Source organism: Nycticebus coucang, chromosome 6 (genome assembly GCF_027406575.1).
Source record: "Nycticebus coucang isolate mNycCou1 chromosome 6, mNycCou1.pri, whole genome shotgun sequence".
Taxonomy (NCBI): Eukaryota; Metazoa; Chordata; class Mammalia; order Primates; family Lorisidae; genus Nycticebus; species Nycticebus coucang.
In genome coordinates this window covers 58,831,129-58,852,565 of record NC_069785.1, presented here as the reverse complement: position 1 = coordinate 58,852,565, position 21,437 = coordinate 58,831,129, and the positions used below count along the sequence as shown (strand labels likewise).

Here is a 21,437-nt window from a genome sequence, read left to right as displayed (position 1 = left end):
CTGCTGTAACCTGAAGCCAGTTTCATGGCTTCTCAACCAAACTGCTGCAATTCTCAAGAGTCTTTTCGTTTGTTTTGTTTTTTTTTTTGAGACAGTCTGTAGTCGTGCGAAGAGTGTGGTGGCATCATAGCTCACAGCAACATCAAACTCTTGGGTTTGCCTCAGCCTCCCAAGTAGCTTTGACTACAGGCACCCACCACTACTACAGGCACCCACCACTACTCCAGGCTAGTTTTTCCATTTTTAGTAGCAATGGGGGGGGTGTCTCACTCTTGCTCAGTCTGGTCTCGAACTCATGAGCTTAATTGACCCACTCGCCTCAGCCACGACACACGCGCACGCGCACGCAAGCACAGACGCACACCACACCTTGGGTGCTGGGATTACAGGCGTGAGCCACTACACTCTGCGAACTCTTAAGTGCCAACAAACTGTATGGAAAAGTAGGTAACATTTCACCTTTTTATGAAACCTCGAAAGGTAAGACTGCCAGGCCTGTGTATATGGCTGGAATTGCAATTATTATTATTTTTTTTTTGGTGACAGGGTCTCACTACGTCGCCCTGGGTAGACCTCTGTGGCGTCACAGCTTACAGCAACCTCAAACTCTTGGGCTGAAGAGATCCTCTTGCCTCCGCCTCCCAAGTAGCTGGGACTACAGGCGCTCACCGCTACTCCAGGCTAGCTTTTCGATTTTTTAATAGCGACGGGGGTTTCACTGGTTTTCAGTCTGGTCTCGAACTCATGAGCTCCATTGACCCACCCACCTCAGCCATCACACACACACACACACACACACGCCACACCTCGGGTGCTGGGATTACAGGCGTGAGCCACCACACCCTGCTAACTCGTAAGTGCCAAAGAGCTGTACTGAAAAGTAGGTAGCATTTTTATTTTTTACAAAACTCTACGTAAGACTGCCAGGCCTGTGTGTATATATTGTGTGAATGGCAATTTTTTTTTTTTTTTGTGACAGGGTCTCACTATGTGGCCCTAGGTAGACTGCTGTGGCGTCACAGCTCACAGCAATCTCAAACTGCTGGGCTTAAGAGATCCTCTTGCCTCAGCCTCCCACGAGGCTGGGACTACCAAGCGCCTGTCACAACGTCTGGCTATTTGTTGTTGTCGTCACTGTTGTTTAGCGGGCCCGGGCGCAGTTCGAACCCCCAGGCCTGGTGTTTGTGGCCCGCGTCCTCACCACTGAGGTACGGGTGCCGAGCCGGGAATTTCAATTCTTGTATCCCAAATAAAACGTTCAATGTAGAGATTCGTCTCTAAGTATTTTGTTAGATTTCGATAGGCGATGCAAGAGAAAACCACACTGAAAACAAATTTGGTAAAATCAGCCAATTGTTAGAACCTGACTTTATTCCTTTTCCTCGTCCGCTGTCTTCGTCGTGCGGGGCCCAGTATTTCTTTTTAATGGTGGCTGTTTTCCGTGACCTTTATACTTTCCAAGCCAACGGAGAGGCGGGTATACTCAGGGAGGGCCCAGAACTCAGGCTCCGTGCCTTAAGACTGGGCGCTGCTCGGGTTCGGGGCGGCCGCCGGCTGGCGCTCACACCTCGGCCGCGCTCGGGCCCTCGCCGCGGGCTTCGAGGGCCGGCGACGCGGCGCACATGCCGACGCCCGCCCCTCGCGTCCGCGAGAAGACAGGGAGCCCGGACGCGGGAGGCTGACCCGGAGCCTACCCATGAGGCTGCGCGCTGGCGGCACGAGAGCCCCCCCCTTTCCACAGCTCGGCTGCCCGCTCCGCAATGGGAGCCTCCACTGTCGCCGCAGTGTAGTCTTTCGCGCTCCTCCTTTTCCTCCTCCTCTTTCTCCTCCTCCTCAGGGCTCCAGTCAGGCCGATCCGCTCCGCTCACGGTAAGCGCCCCCCGCCCCCGCCCGCCCCGCGCTGCAGCAGGCAGAGGCCCTCCCGCGCGGCCTGCGCCGCCTCACTCCGGGGGCGCTGGGCCGGGGGTCTCGAGGCCGGCGCGGGTCGTCGGAGCGCCCAGGGCGTGGGGGAGGAGGCCGGCTGCGCGGCGGCGGCCGGACCGCCATCTTGCGTCGGCCCCGGCGGGGGAGGGATCCCGGCGCGACGCGGCGCCCGGCTGAGCTGCTGCAGGCCACGGCCGCGCAGGCCGCCGCCTTGTGCTCCCCCGCCACCTCGCCTCCCAGGCCTGCGCGCCTGTGGGTCCCCGGCCTGGTTTGGGCCTTTCTCTCTGGAGGCGGCTCCCTTGGCTCTTTCATACATTTTGTGCCGATGTCTGGCCGAGACCTATGCTTAACACCACAGCCCACCCCCGAGAGCCTTCAGCCGTAGGAAAAGCGGCCTAAGGTGGTTAGGAACTTTCAGTCAGAGGGCCCTCGGTTGCCCAGGTGACCAGGCATTCCATGCTTACACCCTCCTTTTTGTCAGAGGGACTTGCGCGTTCTGCTGTGGAATTCCCGTTATTGTCTGCGGAAGAAGGGCCGTGAGGAGGAGCATGGAGCTCGATAAACAATTTCCTAAGCGAGCTTTGCAGGTTTCACTTAATGAGACGGAAAGAATGATCTCACTCCGAGGTTTTAGCCTGCTGTAGAGATGGAAGGAATTCCCACCCAACTAATCTCAAGTTTTAACGCTTTTAAGGAGAAATCTGCAGGAGAGGAAAAAACGTCAGCGTGAACCCGCTTCTGGAAGCTCGGGAGATCTGTGGCCAAGGGATTCTCTTTGTTTACGAAGATGTATTAAAAAAAAATTCTGTCAACTTAAAAAAGATGGCTTTATTGGTATGAGGTTTTGGACAGAATTTGATGTTTTTTAGTGCCATTAATCATAAAACTGAAAGCTAGAAGGAGACTTTTAAAGTACAAAAGCCTGCAGTTAACCTGTGTAAGGTGTCCTGCTTTGTGGGATTACTATGCCAGCTCAAGCCGTCTTGTCACAGAAACCTGCCTGTGAAGGCACTGGTATGTTTAGAAAATTTAGTTAGGACTATGTGCCCTTAGGTTTTAATGTCACTACAAAGACCATTATAATTGTCTCTTGTGTTTTTATCTATCAGTGATCTCACCTGTTTGGTACCTCTTTTCCCTATTTGTGGTAATCTCTGTTGATGGAACTGTTTTGAAGGTGAGGAAATGGCCTCAGGAAGAGGATTTCCATGAGGTCACCTGGCTAGGAAGAGCCCGGGCCAATTGTAGAACCTTGGGTCTTCTGACTCCACATCCAGTGCTCATCTCACTCTAGTATGTCCTGTTTTTGTGGGAATAAGGAGGGTGAGAATAGGCAAGGAGGCTCACCTAAAAAATTTGAGAAATACTGTTCAGTTGCCTTTTCTTTTACAATATTTTTGAGCTAATTTTTTAACTTTGCAACTTTTTATTAAAGTAATTAATGCTTTTTTCCCAAACATTGAAAATTTGAAGAATAGGCCATTTGAACATTTCTACCTACCACCTAGTTTCTACAGTTGTCATTACCATTTTGCCACATTTGCATTGTCACACTCTATTTTCTGTACCTTTTAAAGGCCCTTGTAGATATAACAGTTCACCCCTAAATACTGTATGTGTATTAGTGCATATTTCATCAGATTAAGGCCATTTTTCTTTATTACATCATACCATAATCACACTTAAGAAAGATAAGAATATTCCCCCAAATCTAATGTATAATGTAGTATATATTCACATTTCCCTCTTTATCCCCAAGATGCCCTTTGTAATTTTTTTTTTTTTTTTTTGGAATCGAGATGCAGTCATGGATTACATTTGTTTGTCTTAGTTCTTTTAATTTAGAGTAGTTCCCTTATTTGTTTTCTAACGACATTGACCTTTTAAAGAGAACAGGTTAGTAGTTTTGTAGAATAACCCATGTTCTATATTTTACTTATAGTTCATCCTCATGGTGTTTAAATTATTCTCTCTAGCCCGTATATTTTTTTGTGAAGCTGAAGTTAGCTGTAAGGACTTGAGTAGACTGAAGTTTACTATTGTTGAAAAGAATACTTTATAAACATGCTGTGTACTTTATTTCATTCAACATCAGAAAACACATGAAGTAAGGTTGTCTTATGAGTAATCCAAAATCTGAACTATCTTTACATTGTTAGCATTTCCTTTTGCAATTAGCAAGTAATTTGTGGGGTTATATTTTGGCTAGTACTTAGTGTAAATTTACCTGCACATAATCTGATAAACAGATAGCTTGGAGCAGTGCCCTAGGGATGGGTGTTTGAAGAAAAAGGGGGAGGGGCAATTTTGGAGGATAAGACTAACCTATCTAGTTTAGGAAATTCGGAATTACTGAGTTCTGAAGTAGTTTGATATGGAAGGATTGCAAATCTTAGTGCCCTACCTTCACCTGGAGCATCTTTCTAGTTAGACTACTTAGCCCCGTCTTTTTTCAGCCCATTGTTTTTACTACTCAGTATTGGCTTTTTTAGTAGGAGAGAGAAAGGCAAAGGAAAGGAATAAATAATTTTGTACCCTCCTTTCTCATACTTGTTTTCTTTATTACAGAGAAAATTAGGGACCGTGCCAAGAATTTTTTTGTTCTATACAAATTGGGCAGGGGATCTACCTAATTGGAATAGCAATATTTGTAAATGAAAAGTAAGCTATAGTTTTAGGTGACAGGAAATTGGAAATTTGTACTAAAAATATACTTCATTATTTCAAAAGCATGAAAAAGATTAATACTTTTGACATATTCACTATTTTTTTTTGGAGACAGAGTCTCATTTGGTCACCCTTCGTAGAGTGCCGTGGTGTCTTAACTCCCAGTAACCTCAAACTCTTGGGTTCAAGTGATCCTTTTCCCTCAGCCTCTTAAGTAACTGGGACTTACAGGTGTCCGCTACAATGCTTGGCTATTTTTAGAGATGGGTCTTGCTCTGGCTCAGGCTGGTCTGGAACCTGTGAGCTCAGGCAATCCACCTACCTCAGTGTCCCAAGACGTATTCACTAATTAAACATATAATCCTGAATAGTTTTCTCTTCTTGCTTTAGAGAAGGACTCAAAAATACTTGATTTTTCAGTTAAATTGTTTAAAATATGATTTAAACCATTTGATTTACTCAACTTGTATCAATTCTGGTTTATTTCTAATCCTTTTCTTTTAAGGATTAACCCTCAGTATACCAGAACAAATAGTTACTACTATTTACCATCTAGATTGAAATGGACTATTTTATTTTTTTACATTTTTAATTATTTTATGTATAATTGACAGAAGTAAGAATAAAGGTATAATGTAAAACAACTTACTGGAGTGTTGTTTTTTTTTTTTAGATAGAGTCTCACTATGTTGCCCTCAGTAGAGTGCTGTGGCCTCACAGCTCAAAGCAACCTCAAACTCTTGGGCTAAAGAGATTCTCTTGCCTCAGCCTCCCAAGGAGCTGGGACTACAGGTGCCTGCCACAATGCCTGGCTGTTCTTTGGTTGTAGTTATTATTGTTTGGCAGGCCCGGGCTGGGTTTGAACCTGCTAGCTCTGGTGTGGCTGGTGCCCTAGCCGCTGAGATACAGGCACCAAGCTGACTTATTGGAGCTTTTAATAAGAATTCTTATGTAATAAGAATAACATAGCAAACCCTTTTGTATATACTTTGAAAAATTAAAAAAAAACTATTTCATGCATTTTATTATGCAACATCCCTACAGTAAAAATAAATCACATTTGAATGCTTTTGACAAATACTCTGTTGTAGCACACTTTTTTTTTTTTGAGTTTTTGCTTTTTGTATCTACACAAAGAACATCTTCCTTTCCTCTTCCCTACTTTGAGGTCTGTGCAAAAGAACATAGTGTTTAGATGGTAAGGCCAAATTTTCTTAGCGCTTGCAAGTTCTTTTACTAGTTGCATGAGGAATTTCTTCTTGGTAACTTAGAATTTTGTAACTGAAGCTTTTCCTATGCAATGAAACTATACTCTGTATTAAGAAGGGTAATAAGCCATCTTTAAGTAATTCTTTTGCAAGTAGTTTCTGGTGTTCTTTTTGAGTGTAACAATCCCTCCTGTAGTCTTTATTATATAATAGGGATCACTTCAGGTTAATTTATGCAGGGCTTTTAAAATACATTGATTGTTGAGAATGCACTGAACTGAGAAAAGTAACTGTAGTTTTTCTTAGGACAGTAAGAATCATGGAATACATTTGAAATCCAGATTTTCCATTTGTGAATGAAACCCTCTTCCGAAGAGAGCCAACTAAGGAGAGTTTCTTGTTGGACAATTCTCAGCTAAGACTAGATCCATAAAAAATGTGTTACCAGTTATATGTCTGACAGAATTTTTAAATTTGTCTATTCTTGTAATGCTTGCTACTCTTGGTTCTGCTCTCACTCCTTTTCTGAATCTTTGTAGATCTGCATCTTCCATGCCTACATTTTACTGCCCCATGTTGCCCGGACTTTTATTCCATATTTTCCAGATTTTGAAGGTGTTTATAACTGCCGAAGTGAATAATGTCATCTGAATGCAATTAACTATAGATGCTTCTTCAGTGATGGTAGGATTACATCCTGATAAACCCATCATAACTTGAAAATATCATAAGTCACAAATGCATTTAACACATATAATAAACCCATTGCAAAATCTATTGTAAGTTGAAAGTTCATTTAATACATTTAACCTACCAAACATAGCTTGGCCTAGCCTACCTCAAAGGTGCTCAGAACACTTACATTAGCTTTCAGTTGGATAAAATCATTAAACACAAGGCTTATTTTATAATAGTAACATGTTGACTATCTCATGTAATTTATTGAATACTGAACTGAAAGTGAAAAGCACAATGGTTGTGTGGGTCAAAAAATCGGTAAGTTGAACCATGGTTAGTCAGGGACTATCTGTACTTACCAACTGTCATACATGACCCTGAAACTATTTGTCTCATAAATATTGATTCAAAAATTCAAATGCTTTTCTAATAGGTTCCAGCTTGTCATTTCTTCTGGGTCTTTTTCCATGTGTATCATCAAAATGCAATACTGGAAGCATTTTTTGAAACCTTTGATAATTCATAGCTTTGTTACAGAAAGGATGCCCATCTTTTTTGCTCCACAATTGAAAGATATTTTTGATTTCAGATTTACAAGCAACCAGTTAGAATAATCAATCCAGTGAATTCTAAAAATTATCTTCTCAAAAAACAGCATAGCATGGTCTATAATCTTAATAAAAATACTACATGATGAATCCATCTTGCTGAATGAGAATACCATATTTTCTTTTTGTTTTTAGAAATACATTCCTTCATTGATTATTTTTTAGAAAATTTATCTAGGGTAACTCATCTAAAGACTCAGTCTGAGATTTCCTTGGATAGTTAATTTTACTGTCATCTTTGGAGTCTAAAGTGCTCCTGTCTATCTTTGCATTCACCTTTGGGTTCATCTAATTGTGAATTGCTTTTTCTGTTAATTTTCTTCTTTTCCATTATGGGCAGAAAAAAATTCTGAGGTCTTAATTGTATTAAGTGAAAACTAAAAGCAGGTGAAAGGGATCAGGGTATGTTCCCTGAAAATATGCCACTTTAGTTTAAAGTTTATTTTGAGCTGAAGGCAGTTGAAAATCAACAGATGGGGTGGTACCTGTGGCTGAAAGGAGTAGGGCCCTAGCCCCATACGCCAGAGGTGGTGGGTTCAAACCCAGCCTTGGCCAAAAACTACAAAAAAAAAAAAAAAAGAAAAGAAAATCAACAGATGCAGGAATTCTCTGTCCTCTTCTCTGCTTAAGAGAGGGGCATAATTCCTCAACACAGAGATGAGTTTGCATAAGCATTTTACTAAAATAATATGTACTTTCCATTAGTTCTCCAAAATACTGTTTCCTAATCATTTCCCCATGGTCTGTTGTTCCTCAAATCCCAAATTCTCTTTTCTGTGTTAAAATGGTAGAAGCGGTCAGAATCTAACCACTTTGAATATTATTTTCTGTTGTCCTATGCATGTAAATGTTAATAAAAATTGTATGCCTTTTCTCCTGGTCGTCTGTCTTGTCTCAGTTTAATGCACAGGCCCCTAGGTATTGAACCTAAGAGGGTACAGGAAGAGTTTTTCCTTCCTAAAATAGACTACAAAGATGTCTTCAGTCTCTTGTACTTTCATTTATTTATTTTTTTATTGTTGGGGATTCATTGAGGGTACAAAGAACCAGGTTACACTGCTTGCATTTGTTAGTCTTCTGTACTTTTAAAAAAGTTAATGCAACATTTTGTTCAAAACAGGAAAACTGGAAAAAAAAATAAGGAAAGCAAAGGATAATTTGTCTAGATTTATTTCACTGCTGCATCATTCTTGTAGGCAACTGATTATTCTTTCATTTTCTTATTTTTTAGCAAAGTTGGGATTGTTGAGCAATGGTGAAAGATAATACCTAGGATGATGGAATTAGCAAAATATTTCATATTGTAGGAAAAATAAAATCATAAAATCTGCTAATGTATCCTAGATTTATAAAAGAATTGTTACAGACCCACACAGTAATTGTCAGATAGAATGTTTTACTTTATTTAAGTAAATTTTTCCTTCTTTGACGATTTCTAGGAAACAATGTAAGTCATAAAGTATCAGGCTTTCTAAATAAAACTTCAAGAAAGAGAATAAAAAACTAAATTATAATAATTTCCTTTGTACTGAAGGTTAATGGTTAATTTGGACATTTAGACGAGGAGCTCCCCCTCTCTTCCAACAGGTACATTAAATCTATCTTGCCTCTTCTACCAAGATTCATTTTCAGCCTGTCAAACTACATCTCTAATGAATGCAGGTAGTACTTGGAAAGTTGTTCCTTGAAGTCTCTGTTCTAAAATTTTTTTTTTTTTTTAGAGACAAAGTCTCGTTTTGCCACCCTTGGTAGAGTGCTATGGCATCACAGCAGCTCTTGGGCTTAGGCAATTCTCTTGCCTCAGCCTCCCAAGTAGGTGGGACTACAGGCCCTCGCCACAACGCCCTGCTATTTTTTTGTTGCAGTTTGGCTGGGCTGGGTTCAAACCTGCCACCCTCTCCAGCCCTAAAATATTTTTTGTTACCAGTTTCCCTTCCTTCCAAGCTTTACCTTCAGAGACCCTCCATGTAAGAAAATGACTAATTAAAACCCTGGAGGATCAAGTGTTGTATTTATGCTTTTTGGTTAACTGGCTTATGCCAAAAATAAATTTTACTTTAGTCATTTTTATTGTAAACATTCTTGTTTTTCTGGTTTAGGACAGCATGATGAACACAAAGTGATTTTAGGGATGATGTATGTTTTGCTTCTTTGTGTGTTTTTTTTGTTTGTTTGTTTGCAGTTTTAGGCCGGGGCCAGGTTTGAACCCACCACCTCTGGCATATGGGGCCAGCACCCCACTCCCTTGAGCCACAGGCGCCACCTACTTCTTTTTGTTTTTAAAACACAATACCGTATGTAAAATTAATGCTCAGTAAATACTTTTACTTAGTGTTGTGTTTATCACTTGAATATTCCCTAACAGTTTAAAATTATTGTTTTATTCCTTGTATTGGTATATAACTTAAAATTTTTTTACCATGTAGTGTAGTATTTTAATCCTCTTTTTTTTTTTTTTAAAACAAGGCTCTGAATTGTGTTTATCTAATGCAGTAGTTCTCTGAGTGTGGTCTCAGGTTTAAGACACTTTTAAGAGTTCTTCTAGGCCCTCCCTTTACACACACACCTTTTTTGTGAAGTTGGATTTTCTTTAACAGAACATGTAGTGCAACAATTGAATGTAGAAGCTGATAAGAGAACCAACTGTCTTTATTAAAATATATTAATGAGATTTGCAAAAATATAAATACCACTCGTTGAATTTTTTGTTTTAGGAAATAGTTATTTTTAATGAAAATATTTACATTAGTATGTAGTGCTTTTATTATTGTCATTTTAAAGTAAATTAATACATATTTTAAATAATTTCTCAGGTTTCGGATTTGTGGACTGTGGGTAAAGGTTCCATCCTTAGGGTGGCGCCTGTGGCTCAGTGAGTAGGGCGCCAGCCCCATATACCGAGGGTGGCGGGTTCAAACCCAGCCCTGGCTGAACTGCAACCAAAAAAATAGCTGGGCGTTGTGGCAGGCGCCTATAATCCCAGCTGCTGGGGAGGCTGAGGCAGGAGAATCGCGGAAGCCCAAGAGCTAGAGGGTGCTGTGAGTCCTGTGACATCATGGCACTCTACTGAAGGTGGTAAAGTGAGACTGTCTCTACAAAAAAAAAAAAAGATTCCATCCTTAAAGATTCTCTTGCCTCAGCTTCCCAAGTAGCTGGGACTATAGACACCTGCCACAATGCCTGTTTTTTTTTTTTCGTTGCAGTTGTCATTGTTGCCTCAGCTGGTGCAGGTCAGTTTTGAACCCACCAGCCTCAGTGTATGGCTGGCGCTGTAGCCACTGGGCTACCAGCGCTGAGGTTAATAAGCCACACACCTTTTTTTGCAGGTTAATAAGCCACACACCTTTGCTTTTGGTAGTAACCAAAGCCAAGATGATTAATTAGCCTTTGAACTCATATGCCCTTTGCTTCTAGGCCTCACTCCTGTTTCTTGTTTTATGGTTTACTGTTTGGCAAGTCTAAGAAACCAATCCTGGAGGGATTTGGGAGGAATCTGGAGGTTCTGGGGGTTCTGGGTATATCCTAGCCTCTACTGTGTCTCCTACTTTGTTTTCTCACTTACTTATTCACTGTGTTTTTCCCATTCAAAGTTTAACATTACCTGACTTTCAGCTACACAGGATTGCCGATTGCTCCCAGAAGGGCCCTTGAAAACAAAATGTAACATGGAAAAAGCTTTATTACCTTTCTTTTCTTTTTTCTCTTTTCTCTCTTTTCTTTTTCTTTCCCTCCCTCCCTCCCTTCTCTCCTTCCTTCCTTCCTTTTTTCTTGAGACAGAGTCTTACTATGCCGCCCTGGGTAGAGTGCCGTGGTGTCACAGCTCAAGTGATTCTTTTGCCTCAGCCTCCCAAGTAGCTGGAGCTACAGGCGCCCAACTCAACACCTGGCTATTTTTTGTTGCAGTTGTTATTGTTTAGCTGGCCTGGGCTGGGTTTGAACCCGCCAGCCTCGGTGTATGTTTCTGGTGCCGTAACCACTGTGCTACGAGTGCCGAGCCAGCTTTATTACATTTCATGGGAAAAATAAGTTATCTCACAATTTTATTAAATAGAAAAAGATCAGGAAACTGCCATTTCTTTTGTTACGCTGCATTGTTGGTATGTGTTCATTTGAGAAGTTACACATAGAAGGGTTTTTCTGTTCCTTCGTTTCTTTTATTGTAGTGTTTTTAGAGATTGTAAAGTGTATTCTCAGTTAAAATATTTCATCATCAAAACAACTACTTGTTTGAGATAGGTGGCATTATCAATCATATTTTACAGATGAGGGAATCAAGTCTCAGAAAAAGTTCATTTTATTAACTGGAATACTTATAACGGGGTGACAGATACTGAATTTTCATTTTATAAGATGTGATGCCTTGGTTTTTCCTAACTTCAACCTTAGCCTTTCAATCTCAAAATTACATGCTGTCTTCTACATAGGCTAGCTAGATAATGCAGACTAGCCTTGCAGCCTGGCAGCACCAGCCACTGTCTTACTTAGAACATTTGGCCTATTTCTGCACTTCGCTGCACTCTGGAAGCTTTTAGTGCTAGGATAACCTAACTCAGCTTTGCATGGGTTGTTGAAGAGTAACCCAAGAGTTTGTAATTGATAAATGATGCAATGGATGCATTATTTTTGGAAAATGTTATTTGGTGGCTCTATATTAAATAGATAAAAGCCAAGAGATCTGGATGTTGAGGGTCTGTGTAAAAGACAGTTCTCAAGATAAGATTCAGCTTAAGATTTTTTTTTTTGTTTGTTTTTTGAGTTAGAGTGCTGTGGTATCACAGCTCACAGCAACCTCAAACTCTTAGGCTTGAGCGATTCTCTTGCCTCAGCTTCCCAAGTAGCTGGGACTATAGACACCTGCCACAATGCCTGTTTTTTTTTTTTCGTTGCAGTTGTCATTGTTGCCTCAGCTGGTGCAGGTCGGTTTTGAACCCACCAGCCTCAGTGTATGGCTGGCGCTGTAGCCACTGGGCTACCAGCGCTGAGCCCAACTTAAGATTTTTTTTTTTTACTTTTCTGTGGTCAGAAAGCCATATGCATTCAGTAGAAACCATAACTTTGAATTTTGATTTTTTCTGGGCTTAATGATATGTGGGTAAAATGCTATCAAATAGCATTATATGCTACAGAGTAATTTTGTGATAGGAACAGTCAATTGATGCCACAAACGTCATTGCTGCCATATTTTATATTGCCATAGCCATCCTTCAGCAACCACCACTCTAATTAGTCGACAGACATCAACATTGAGGTAAGACCCTCCACCAACAAAAAGATTACTGAAGCCTGAGATGATTGTTAGCATTTTTACCAATGAAATGTTTGTAAAGGATGCATATTGTTTTTTAAGCATAAATAATATTGCACACTTAGTACAGTATAGTGTAAACATAAGTTTTATGTGTACTGGGAAACCAAAAATTTGGGGTGACTTGCTTTGTTGTGGTATTCATTTTATTGTGGTGCTCCGGAACAGAGCCCACAATATCTTCAACATATCCCTGTACTGAATTGGAGGTGAGTTTAATTGTTCAGACAGCAGTTTTCAGTAGTAAAAGAGGAGGCACTAGAGTGAGGTGAATATTGGATGAGGTTGGAATTTATTAGATGTGTCTATTAGGGAGCAGTTTGTGTATAGTTTAGATCTAAACTTTATGGAAAACCTGTTTTTACAATATTTAAAGAGATATGGAGAATCTGTAGACTTAAAAAGGAACAGGTGAGTACAATATACTATTGGTGTGTAGAAAATTACTGAATAGGGTATTTCAAGAAGTGGGGTTAAAATTGTTGCAAAATAAGTCAGGAAAATGAAAGTGAATAAAAGGTAATTGAGAGGGTTTTGGGGATCCTCAGGTAGATATTTTGGTATTAGCTGCCCTGCTGTGCTCTTCAGTTTTGAGTGACATAGTGAGTAGCAATACCTAGAGCAAATGGTTTGCAGTCTGGATCAGGTTTGCAGGGAGTTTCATTTAGATGAAGAGGAGGTAATGCAAAGAGATATTCCCTACACAGGATGAAGAGGAAAGATGCCTTTTGTATATAGAAGCTTTTAATGACTATGTGCTGATTTAGATTGATTTGTAGGTTTAAGCAGTCTGCTGAAGCATAGCCTTTCTACTTATTGTTACATTAAAAATTTTTGGAATTAACGCAAATGTTAAAATTTAAAAAATTTAACACGATGCTATGATAATGAATATTTGAGATGTTTGATCTGAATTAGTATGTGTAAAGTAGATTTTGATATCATTGGGAGTTTTTATATAAACCATTATTAAGCAGCTTTATTAAAATGAAATTTATATTGCTTATTTAAGACTACTGACTGTTACTATTTTCAGGAATTTACTTGTCTTTAATTAAGTCAGAAGAATTTTATCCTCAATGTTGAGCTTTAACCCAACTACTTCATTCATTATATTGTACTTGAAAATTTCTAGAAAATATTTGGATATAGTAGGCTTTTACAAAATATTTTATTCCTAATTCTAAAATTAAATTTTATTATTTTACATTTCAATTATGGCAGTCTTTTTACTGAAATAATAAAAAATATTTAAGTTTAGGTATAAATTTCATTTTTCTACTAGATGGAAATGTTTACAGTATTAAGGTTGAGGGGATCTTGAAAGTGACCGTTTCAGTCACATAATGCTTGAATTTTTCATTTTTTTTTTTTTTTTTGAGACAGAGTCCCACTATGTCGCCCTCAGTAGGGTGCAGTGGCGTCACAGCTCACAGCAACCTCCAATTCTTGGGCTTAAGTGATTCTCTTGTTTCAGCCTCCCAAGTAGCTGGAACTACAGGTACCTACCACAATGCTTGGCTATTTTTTGGTTGTAGTTGTCATTGTTGTTTGGCACGCCTGGGCTGGATTCGAACCCGCCAGCTCCAGTGTATGTGGCTGGCGCCCTAGTCATTTGAGCTACAAGTGCCAAGCCTTGAATTTTTCATATTTTTATTTGGTGGTCTTTCTCACTTATAGTTTCTTTTCTTTTATTTTAATAGGTGATTGTTCTCGTATTGAGATGAAATCTACCTTGTAATTTTAGTCTTTTGTTCTTAGTGGAAGCAAAATATGTTACATCTTAAATCTATGGCATTAGAAGTGCTTGGATTTGAATCCACAACTTTAGGTGTGTTACAGTGAAGAAGGTATTTTATAAATCAGTTTCTACAGCTCTAAAGAGGGGGTGATAATAGAATCTACCTTACAGGGTTTTTTGAAGTTTAGATGAAATAATGTATATGTTTAATTAATGTTAGCTAATGTTATTAATTGTAATTATATTATAATTTACAATGATAACTTATATAAATTAATGAATGAAGTAGTTATGTTGAAGCTCAGCACTAGGAATGAAATTCTCTAGGTTATTCAAAATAATTAAATATTGTTATTACCAGGTGAGCCATGAAGAACAAGTCCCCTCCATTCCTTCTTTTTATGACAGATAAAATATTTGTAAACAGCTTTTACTTCTACCACCTCTGCCCAACAGTCTGATGTTTCCTAGCTTAAATATCTTTATTTCTTATTTTATTTTATTTTATTTTTTGAGACAGAGTCTGAAGTTATCGCCCTCGGTAGAGTGCAGTGGCAGCACAGTTCACAGCAACCTCCTCCTCGTGGGTTTAAGTGATTCTCTTGCATCAGCCTCCCAAGTAGCTGGGACTACAGGCGCCCGCCACAACATCCGGCTATTTTTTGGTTGTAGTTGTCATTGTTTGGCAGGCCCGGGCTGGATTTGAACCCGCCAGCTTTGGTGTATGTGGCTGGCGCCGAACCCTTAAATATCTTTAGTCCTTTCAACTTGACCTAAGCTTTTGTTCTGAATTCCTTGTAGTCGACATCTGTTTTTGCCATCCAACATCTATTCGCCTTTACTTTGCTAATAAAAGTCTTGATTTTCCTTTGGAAACCCAACCCTTTTCTTCCAGTCTGTTTTGTTTTTTTGACTGAGACTCTTACCTCTGGTGGGGATGGGGGACGGTGATATAGGCCTAAACCTATCACAATCCCTTAGCACTCCCTTAGTTATCAGCTTAGAGAAGGGTATATGACTTTAGCCAAGCATATCAACTCTGAATCAGAGCTGATCTTCTTGTTATTGTACTGAACTTGAATCTTAAAAGTTGGTTGGAGCTATTATAGTCATTTTCAGTGAAGACCCTCTCTGAGGATGCAGTCAACATGGAGGAAATGAAGCCCAGGAAGAGAGAAAGACCAGATTCACATGATGTCGTTTGAATTATGCCTATAGTTATTTCTATGAATGAGTCAATTAATAATGCCTTTGCATAAGCCCGTTTGAGTGGTGTTTTCTGTTACTTACCTATTGTTGAAAGAGTTTATCTGGCTGGTCTGAGTGCAGTGGTGTTTACAACTAATTGATCATAACCAGTCACAGATTCCTTTGTTCCTTCTTCATTCCCACTGTTTCACTTGAGTAGTCTTTCAAAAGAAATTAAAAAATAAAAAAGACTCATGGCCAAACATAGTATTCCAATTTAGGATTGATTAGCATGAAATAGGGTAAAACTATCATTTCTTTAATTTTAGACTCAAATTCTATTATTTTGATTCTGTATCACAAACTGATTATTAGTTCTGCTTATTGGTCACCACCCTTTTGGCTAAGATCAAGTGTAGTATATGTTCTTACCAGTTTACAGTCCCTCAGTGGCTTTTCATTGCTCTTAGGATAAGGACAAATTTCCTTGTCATGATATACAGGGTGTTTTATCATTTGATTCCTGCATATCTCTGTTATCTTATCTCCTGCCATATAACTCCTTGCTGCTGCTTTTTTTAAGTCATGATAGTTTCTTTTTGGTTTCTTGTGTTTGTTCTAGTCTCTTGCACGTGCTGTTTCTTCTGCATGGAACACATCCTTCCTTCTGTTTGCCTAGCTAACTCCAGCTCTTTTTTCAGATAACAACTTAACCATCACTTTCTTACGGAAGCCAGTTTTAATTATGCTAACTGTAATTTTAGATTCATATCCTTCATAGTACTTGTCATTGTAATTTTACCTTTTTGTATGAATGTTTGCCCCTATCTCTCAACTGTAAGTTTGGTAAGTGCAACAACTGTGTATTAGCTTTTGTTCATTATTGTATTGCTACCTGGCACATACTTACAGTTTTCCCTGAGTATTTGCAGGGGGATTGGTTCTCTACTGCACTTAAGGATGCTCAAGTCTCTTACATAGAATGGCATAGCATTTGCATAAAATCTATGTACATGCTCCTTTAGACTTTTAAATCATCCTTAGAATACTTAATAACTAATATAATGTAAATACTATGTAAATAGTTTTGTTCTATATTTTAAAATTTACATTTATGTTATATTGTTACTTTTTTCCTGAATCTTTCTTTCCTTTTTTTTTTTTTTTTTTGAGACAGAGTCTCACTGTATCACACTTGGTAGAATGCTGTGGCATCACAGCTCATAGCAACCTCAAACTCTTGGGCTCAAGTGATTCTCTTGCCTAGGTCTCCCAAGTAGCTGGGACTACAGGTGCCCGCTACAATGCCCAGCTATTGTTTTGTTGCAGTTGCCATTGTTGTTTAGCTGGCCAGGGCTGGGTTTGCATTGTTGTTTAGCTGGCCAGGGCTGGGTTTGAACCTACCAGCCTTAGTGTATGTGGCCAATGCCGTAACTACTGTGCTATGGGCACTGAACACCTTTCTTATCTTTCTTTCCTTTCTTTTTTTCTTTCTTTCTTTTGACAGAGTCTCACTCTGTTACCCCGGAGTTGAGTGCCGTGGTGTCATCGAAACTCACAGCAGCCTCAAACTTTTGGGCTCAAGTTATCCTTCTGCGTCTGCTTCCTGAGTGGCTGGGAAATGGCCCAGCTTATTTTTTCTATTTTTAGTAAGACAGGTACTTGATCTTGCTCAGGGTGGTCTAGAACTCCCAAGCTCAAGTGATCCACCTGCCTTGGCCTCCCAGAGTGCTAGGATTATAGGTGTGAGCCAGTGCCCTGACCTTCCTGAATGTTTTTGATCCATTGTCATGGATGTAGAACCCACTGATACGGAGGGCTGACTGCATACATTTTAAATTAGTGACCAACCAACCTTTTTGACTCCTAGGTCTTCTGGTAACCAGTACTGGTAGGCAGGATATCTTAATTTATATTTTTGTGAATTTTGTTTTTTAGGCAAATATAAAACTATTATTTTATCATTCATTCTCTTGTTGAGATCTTTTAAAGCTCATTCTCTTAGGTAACACATATTGCACTGTGTACTAACCTGTAAATTTAATTTGCACACAGTATGGCAGGTTTTATTCAAATCATATTGCCTTTCATTAAATCATAAAAGGCATTGAAATGCCCTCTTACCCCTTACACCATAGTCCTAACTATATCTTCAATCATTGTTTTATCCATTGTAGTACGTCCAAACTCTGTAGGATTGAAGTGTGGGGCAGAAAAGGGAATAGGATTCTTACTTTTTATTCCACACACTTTTATGTGTTTGAATTATTTTCAGTAAATATGCTTTTTTTTTTTAAAGTGCTAATGGAAAGAAAACATTTTTCATTAAGGATAAAGGCAGGTTTCTTTCATGATAGGGTATTTTCTAACCTAACTAACTATATGTGATAGCTTTTTTCTAAACTCCTAACTTAGAGATTCTTAACCTTTTTGGCTCATAGACCCTTATGAAAGTTTGATGTACTATCTCCCCAGAAATTGAGTATGTACACAATTTGGCAAAGTTTTTTTATTTCTATGGTGCTCCCAACATCTTATCAAGAACTTCTGCTGTAGCACTTCTAATTTTTACTGTTGCAGCAACCATCTTCTCTTTTATAAGATACTGTATTTATGTAATTATCATAATCCCCCTAAAACATGTAGATAAATTTTTGAGTTAGGGCTTTTTTCATGTCGTGCAGTTTTGAGATTTGTGCTTGTATTAGACAGAAAATTGAGCATATCATTTAAAAAATTCTTAATTGGTTGTATTATATTTTATTGTCCTCAAAGTCTTGAGTTTACTAACTTGGAGAATTGTTTTGGCTTTAAGGAATCCATTTGGATTTCTCCTAATTTAAGGGCATTAAAGTAATAACTAATTGTTTGATAAGCTATATTCAAAGAATGGCATTTTTTTTTTATATACTTAGGAAATGGGCAAGGTAAGATGGCTTAGTTCCCCTGGTGATATTCTGGGAAATCGCTGGAACAACCTTATCTAGGATCTAGATTTCCTACTCAATTCCTCATCTCTTTTGAAGACCACTTCTTTCAAGTTTGAGTTCCAAACTTACCCCTTATCTGTTTGCTTGTTCACTGTCAAGATTCCCAAATGTATACCATATACCGAGGGTAGCGGGTTCAAACCCGGCCCCGGCCAAATTACAACAAAAAAATAGGTGGGTGTTGTGGCGGGTGCCTATAGTACCAGCTGCTTGAGAGGCTGAGGCAAGAGAATCACCTAAGCGCGGGAGTTGGAGGTTGCTGTGAATCATGTGACATCATGGCACTCTACCAAGGGCCGTAAAGTGAGACTCTGAAACAAAAAAAAAAAAGACTTTTTTGTTTTAAGTATAAAAACTATATGTATTCGTAGTCTCCCTTTTAAAAATCCTTTTGTCTTTTTAAAGAGTGCTCATTATCAGGAGGCAGTATTCTTCTTAAAATAAAAATTAGAATCTTTTCAGAAACTGAGTGAGATTTATCTTTAAAAGCAGCGGTTCTCAACCTGTGGGTTGCAACCCCTTTTTAACAATGAAAATACATTGTGGCATTAGGAGGGTTGAGAACCCCTGTTCTAAAGTCTTTAAAAATTTTTTGATTTTTCCAGTATTTTATCTGCAATGTTTTAGATGCTGATGATCAGATGATTTTAATAAGGAAATTTGTATTGTTGTAATGTGCCCTTTTCACATTGTGCCTATTTCAGTCTGATCTTAAATAATAACTGGAGTCATTCTGAAAAAAGATACTTAGTTTTCTAACACTAAAACACTTTTAAAAGCATTTAAGGCACAAAAGTAAGAGGAAATTTGGAATTTCATCTGCTTAATTTTTGTAAATAAAAAATTTAGTAGTTGATTTTTCTAAAATTTCATAGTTAAATATGTACATTTATTAAATCACATGTTAGTCATGGGTTTATCTTTCAGTTATATATGGTTTATTATGATTTAAGGTTTCTTTTTTTATTTTTTTATTATATTTTTTAATTTTTTTTGATTTTTTTTATTAAATCATAGCTGTGTACATTGATATGATCATGGGATTTAAGGTTTCTGATTGTGTGCTTTGATTTTAAGATAATGAGCATTAAATTAATTTTTTAATACCTCCTTGAGGTAGTTGGAAATTCTTGAGGGGGTTGCAAAATCAGGGTTGAAATTACTAGATTTTTATTCATAGTTAACAGTCCACTTTGAACCCTTTAAGTTCTATTCATTTGAGATTAAAACTCTTAAATTATATTCTTCCATTTCAGTATGCCATTAGTGACAAAAAGACTAAAGAATTGTTTATAAAATGAAATGGAAGATAAACCAAAACTTAAAGTCAGTGGAATGATTTAAGTGCCTGATTTCTTAAGAAATTTCTGAGAGAAAAAAAAGTGACAAATCGGGGTTAACGAGGAAGAGTGAGGAAAAAAGAAGTGATAAATCAGACTTTACTGAACCAATGATCCTGTGCATCCTGATAATTTTTCCACTGAAAAACTCTTAAGATTTAAGTGTATTTGCAAAATTTTTTTTATAGCTAGAATATTAATCTTAAGCTAAACTTATGAGTTAGTTGAACTTCATTTGTATATGCAATACTTATTTTGAGTGTAAATTTTCACTGTTTGAAATAGTTTATTAATTTCTTTTTTGTATTTATATTTTGTATTTGCTTCAGTTATACGGCAGTGGTATCATCATAGCTCACTGCAACCTCAAACTCCTGGGCTCAAGTGATCCTCCTGCCTCAGCTTCTGAAGTAGCTGGGAATACAGTTGTGCCACCATTCCCTACCAACTTTTAAATTTTTTTTATAGAGACAGGGTCTTGCTATTGTCCTGATTGGTCTCAAACTCCTAGCTTTAGCTGTCCTCCTGCCTCAGCCTCTCAAAGTGCTAGGAGGCTCATAGGAGTGAGCCTGTGTTTCCCTTTTATGTTAAGTTGATCATATCTGATTTTGGTGTTGCTTACTTTTAAGTTAAGAATGCAACCTCTAATTAATACATCTTTATGATAGGATTAAAAAGTAAAGATTAACTTAATAATTTGATTTCTTATATTATTTTATTATGTATATACCTTGAATTATGGGATCTGGGAAGGTCTAGAAATTAACTATTCACCATATTCCTTATATTTACTTTTGTATTTTACTTACCAGCTACTCTTTTTTTTTTTTTTTAAGACAACGTCTCACTCTTACCTGGACTAGAGTGCAGCAGTGTCATCATAGCTCACTGCAACCTCAAACTCTGGGGCTTATACAGTCATCCTTGCTGAGACTACAGGTGTGCACCACCATGCCTGCCTAATTTTTCTCTTTTTTTCTTGTAGAGATGGGTCTTGCTCAAGCTAGTCTTGAAGTCAAGGTCTCAGGCAATCCTCCTGACTTGGTCTCCCAAAGTGCTAGAATTAAAAGTGTGAACCACTGCACCAGGCCCTCATCTTTTTTTTTTTTTTAAAGGTCTTTTTTTAGAAATTACAGTACTGGAATGCATACAGAATGACATGTCTTTTCTCAATGGAAAAGTGTAAGGTAACCGTTTATACCATTAATGGCACAGATAGTCTCAGAATTATAAACATCCAACTTAAACACAACTCGTACTTATAAACGGAGGCTGTTATAGCAAGTCTCAGAGTTACAAAAACATCCTATCGACTCACGTTTACATATAGATGCTATTATAGGTAATAGGTAAATATACTTGTTCCAATTTAGGAACAAGCCTATAGGACCTCTCTAGTAACTCAGGGACTGCCTGTATGCAGTAATTTTTATATGTTGATACTTTTGAATTAGGTAGTACATGCCTGTTTTATTTAGCAGTGTTGATAATTTATAGTTTTGTGTGTTGTTTATAGGAGGGCTTAAAAATCTTTGTGCATTTAACTAGTTTAGAAATGTCCTTTTTTTAAATTTCAAATTAATATGAGGGTACAGATTTTTAGGTTACATTGTTTTTAATCTCAAGGTAAAAAAATTCAAGCTGTAGTTGAGCCCCTTACCCAGGGGGCATGCTGAACACACTCACATTGTGCACACTAGGTGAAATCCCACCAAAAGAAATGCTTTTGTAAAAAGATGAAAATATGCTGGGCACGGAGGCTCATTCCTGTAGTCCTAGAACTCTGGGA

The 21,437-nt window shown here is 38.4% G+C and overlaps 1 protein-coding gene across 4 annotated transcripts in view; it reads left to right on the top strand.

The window, feature by feature from the left end:
• Positions 1 to 1,456: 1,456 nt before the first annotated feature.
• The window catches only part of ZNF280D (zinc finger protein 280D), a 92,880-nt gene continuing 72,899 nt past the window's right edge, over positions 1,457 to 21,437 (top strand). For 2 of the 4 annotated variants that reach the window (XM_053594528.1, XM_053594527.1), the window contains exon 1: positions 1,467 to 1,869. The gene's annotated coding sequence lies outside the window, so the exon portion shown is untranslated. Of the gene's footprint in view, positions 1,870 to 21,437 lie in introns of all 4 variants that reach the window. The other 2 variants (XM_053594530.1, XM_053594529.1) reach the window with 2 other exon arrangements.